General features: G+C 43.1%; 1 pseudogene; it reads left to right on the forward strand.

The window, feature by feature from the left end:
- Positions 1-255: 255 nt before the first annotated feature.
- Positions 256-4,408, forward strand: LOC122428941 (annotated as a pseudogene).
- Positions 4,409-5,144: the final 736 nt, after the last annotated feature.

The raw sequence follows: 5,144 nt of genomic DNA on the forward strand, positions 1-5,144 counted from the left end.
AGTGTTCATTACACAGGTATATGGTCAGGCCACCCAAGATGGCTGTTATCTTGCTCTCTGTACATCCCCTGATCAACCAGTACCTGCTTCACCTACACCCTACTCACCCAATCGACCTTCCCTCTTAATCATAGAGCTAATCGGTAATTGCCTATGTGCTTGCCCCCTGCCCTGGCTGCTGACTTCCCTGGTAACTGAGGAACCAACCTGACAACTGGTAGCCTCCTTCTCCCCCTAGTAGTGACGACTGCCGCCATGTCCTGCCTGCCATCTGCTGTACACGGTGGGATACTCCTTCAGAACCTTCTGCTTCAGACGCGTAAGATCCCCTGTCCAGTAAACCATTGATGTCTCTGCTGTTGTTCTGAGTTCCTTCCTAGGTCTCACAGCCAGGGAATTACAAGGTTTACAGAGTTTTCCAGAGCAGCATTCCAGTTTCTCCGTATAATGCTCAGACACTCAGAAATGTTTGACCCTTTGCAGCCCCATGGACTGTAGCCTGCCAGGCTCCTCTGTCCATGGGGTTTTCCAGGCAAGAATACTGGAGTATTCCTTCCCCACCTGGGGGTCAAACCTAGATCTCCTGCATTGCAGGCAGATTCTTTACCAACTGAGCCACCAGGGAAGCCAGTTTCTCCACCTCACATAAAGAAATATGTCATCACTGCTGGGTAGCTTATAGAATCCTTGATTCTTAGGGTTAAAAGGAATTACACACAGAGTCCAATCTAACCCTTCATGTTATAGTAATTAAGGCTGGGAAAATTGAAGTAATTTGCCCCTAGGTTACACAATTTAGTAAGCACCATCAAAAAGAACATAACTCAGATGTTTTTATTTTTGATCTAACATTCTTCTTGAGTGTCATTACAACACAACAAAATCATACCATATGATAAGTCATTTCTGTTATTCTATAAACATTGAGTTTATTGGCAGGGAATATTTTTTGTTGGGTTTGGGTAAGGGTAGGTAGGAAAGAGTGAAAGAATGGAAAAAGAGAACAGTTTTGATGTCCTTTTAATTTTAATTCACACAAATTTCTAACACATTTATTGACTGAGAAAATACAACTCTAGGACTTTGATAATAAGAATCTTCATGGTAACAACAATTAGACTTCTAAGTCCTGATCCCAGGGCTGAACACCATTTGGTGAAAAGACAAGTTCTGGGCTCTGCTCTCAACAATTGGTGTGTTTGAGACCTGCCAAATAATGCACATTTATAATGCTTTTGATCTGAGGAAGAACTCTTCAGAGAAGAGAAAAAGTTCATGCTGGTCACTAGTTAAACATCACAGAACCACCTGTGCTCTGGGACCTGTGAACTTTCTTCCAGGTCACAGAACTGCATTGCATTTTCAGGGCAGACCAGCTAGCAAGGGTCAGCTGTAGGTGAGGGAAGAATAGACAAGAGACAACCAATAGTGCCCTCCGTGAGCCTGGAGAATCTCTTCATTAGTATTCACACACCCTCTGGATATGGAGAGCCTACTCAAAGGCAAAGAGTATTCTCAGATGGTACTTATCTTAAACCCTTATTTATCGCTAGTATCTCTGCAGCAATTAGTTGTTTGTTTGTTTTTTTGACTGGAGGATAATTGCTTTACAAGGTTGTGCTGGTTTCCCCATACAACAACATGAATCAGCCGTAAATATATTACACACATATCCGCTCCCTCTTGAATCTCCCTCCAAGCCCCCGCCCCCATCCCACCACTCTAGGTCATCACAGAGCGCTGGGCTGAGCTCCTTGTATTACACAGTAACTCCCCACTACCTATTTATTTTACATATGATGATGTATATATTTCAATGCCACTCAATTCGTCCCACCCTCTCCTTCCCCGGGTGTGTCCGCAAGTCCATTCTCTACATCTGCATCTCTTTTCCTGCCCTGAGATTCATCAGTATGCTTTTTCTAGATTCCACATGAGTGCATTAATATACAATATTTGTTTTTCCCTTTCTGGCATCCTTCACTCTGTATAACAGGCTCTGGGTTCATCCCCCTCAGTTCAACTGACTCAGATTCATTCCTGAGTGATATTCTATTGCATATATGTATGTTAACTACAAGTTGGCACTAACCAAGGGCATTTGCCATCTGCTTCGGTGGAGATTGAATCCTGTGCTGCTGCAGCTGTTGACCTTTAACACCCATAAAAGGAATTCAGTATCCTCTATAACACTGTATTTTGGTCCTTTCTTATCTCTTAGTCTTTTCCAGCACAAGGACTATATTTTATTCACGACTGCATTTTCATCCATTGCACAGAGTAGATGCCAAATTAATGTTTAGTGAGTTGGATTGAACTGAGTCGTATGATGTCTGTCTTGCCTTCAAAGCAGATTCAAATCGCACTTGTCTTCCAGAATATGTCCTAAACTATCCTAACTGTAGGTTCAGTCTATGTCTTGAGTCAATGTAGTTGCTTCCTCTATCCAACTCCAAAGCTTCCAGTGCAGCCCCACCTCAACTCCCAGGACCATGTATAAACTGAGCCAGGAGACCTTTGAGTAACTAGTCCACATTCCAGAACTCAGCATTAAATCGTCCTTGCCACTAGTCCAATCGTCCATTTATTTGTTTCTTTAATAAACATTTAGAAGCCAACTTTGTGCCAGGCCCTATGCTGTTATTGTTGTTTAATCCCAAAGTCACGTCTGACTCTTTTGTGACACCATGGACTATAACCTGCCAGGCTCCTCTGTCCATGGGATTTCCCAGGCAAGAATACTGGAGTGGATTGACATTTTCTTCTCCAGGGGATCTTCCCAACCCACAGATGGAATCTGCATCTCCCGAATTGCAGGCAGATTATTCACCACTGAGCCACCTGGGAAGCCCAGGCCTTATATTAAGTGCAAAATAAATAAGGATGAACATGTTATAAGCTGGGCCCTCAGGGAGCCCACAGCTAGTTGGTTGAGGGGCAGGGGGGACATTAAACAGGCAATCTTGTTGCAGACCCTATATCATATTTTGCCCAATCTCCAGTCTTTGTGCTCTATTTCTTTTTCTTGGTATTCTCTGTCTTCATTCTTGTTCCAGAAACTCCAACTCTCCAGACTGGAAGTTAAAATCCTACTTGCAATCCTACTGTCAGGACAAAAGACTTGTGCACAGTTTTCTTTTCCATATAACCAGCCCTTCTGCACACCACTTTTCATTGAGTGAGAAAAGTCTGACTTCTTCACAGGGTTGCTGATTCTTTGTTTCAGGACTCTCTGACCTGGCTCTCAAGTCTGGCATCTAATATGAATTATCCACTACTCTTTAGCATTAAAGTACATAATACTCTGTGTATCCTATTTAGAATGGATATCCTCAGGATCCATTCCCCCAGATCTTCTAGTTGTCTGTATTTATTACAAGCCTCCCAGGCAATTTTAAAACAGATCGTCCAGAGACTTTGAGAAGCATTGTCCTGAGATACACATATTCACTTAAATTTTAGAATTATCTACACTGTCTCTATCTCACCCCACCATCAAAATTTGAACTCTGCAAACCTTCAAGGACTGGGATAATTCCCCAATTCTCCTGCCAAAGGAAGTGGAATTCAGTCAGCAGAAGACCTACTGTGCATGACTATGTTCTTTGACTTTTGAATATTATCTTCCCCAAAGTTCCCATCACTGGGCACTGCGTACCTACTGGGACAGCTTAGATGCTTTATCTTGACCTCCTGGCCAGTTACGTGCTTGAACTCTCATCTATTTCCATTATCCCTGAAACATCATGTTTTGTCCATCAATACTGGAAAGTCAGTCAATCTCTCCCCTCTCTATCTGCTGTCACTACCTAGCCAGGTTTGGCTCCAGATTCCAGAATTCCCCACCTAGTCTATCCAAGTGATAATTATTGACTGTCTGTGCAAGTTTTCAGAAATCCCAGGCCATGGTGAAATTTTCTTTGTTAGAAATCCCACACGCTTTGAGGAAGACGCAGACACTGCTACAGCGGAGCCCTCTGCCACCCACTCCCCTGCTCCTGCCTCCCCCTGTTCGCTCTTGCTGAGGAACAGGTCGGTCAGGAAGCCACACCACAGCCGTGGCCTTTAAAGACACTGATAATACTCCGCTGGAGCCAAAGGTGGAGGATCACCCTCACCAGCCGCAATGTGAAGTCTCTGAAGAAGGTATGTGATGACCTGATGAGAGGCGGGAAGGAAAAGAATATGAAAGTGAAAGGACCTGATCAGACTCTGAGGCCCACCAAGACTGAGAATAACTACGAGGAAAACTCCTTGAGGTGAAGGTTCTAAGACTTGGGATCAATTCCAGATGAGGATCCATGAGCGACTCATTGACCTGCAGAGTCCTTCTCATATTGTCAAGCAGATCACTTCCATTGATAACAAGCCAGGAGTTGAGGTGGAAGTCACTGCTGCTGATGCCTAAGTCAACCTTTTTAATAAACTGATAATCAGTTGTTAAAAAGAAAAAAGAAATCCCATAGCACCAATTATCTGCATCACTCATTTCACCTGTTATGCCTAGATCTGTTACCAACATCCTATCTCACCAGCAAGATTGTGAATTAATATTACTGAGTATTCATGGGTTAAATAATGACATAGGCCCTAACTATCGAAGACACAAAACAAGACATTTATAATAAAAGTAAAGGACCAGAGGAACTTACATTACCAGAATAGTGAGGCTTAGAAGAGATACTAGAGTTCACACTGAGTTCCCAGGGAAAAAAGTGATTTTTAACCACCATAGTTATATTTTCCATTCATTGAAGACCAATCATGTGTACCAGGCTCTGTAATAAATATATTAAATGTCATTCTTCTAATCCTTACAACTATCCTTTGAAGAAATCGATGCTCAAGAAAGTCCACAAACTTTCCCATGATGACGCAGCTAGAAAGTGAAGGAGTTTGAGATAATTTAGGTTGACTCCAAAGCCCATGGTATGTCTGCATGCCTGTGTGCTAAGTCGCTTCAGCCATGTCCGACTCTTTGTGACCGTATGGACTGTAGCCTGCCAGTCTCCTCTGTCCATGGGATTCTGCAGGCAAGAATACTGGAGTGGGTTGCCACCCCCTCTTCCATGGTATGTCTACTACACTACAAACCAAGGAAATAATTATCACCAACTCCTCAATTTTGCCAGAGCTATTGCTAG

The sequence above is a fragment of the Cervus canadensis genome, chromosome 2 (assembly GCF_019320065.1).
Source record: "Cervus canadensis isolate Bull #8, Minnesota chromosome 2, ASM1932006v1, whole genome shotgun sequence".
In the NCBI taxonomy this organism is placed as follows: domain Eukaryota; kingdom Metazoa; phylum Chordata; class Mammalia; order Artiodactyla; family Cervidae; genus Cervus; species Cervus canadensis.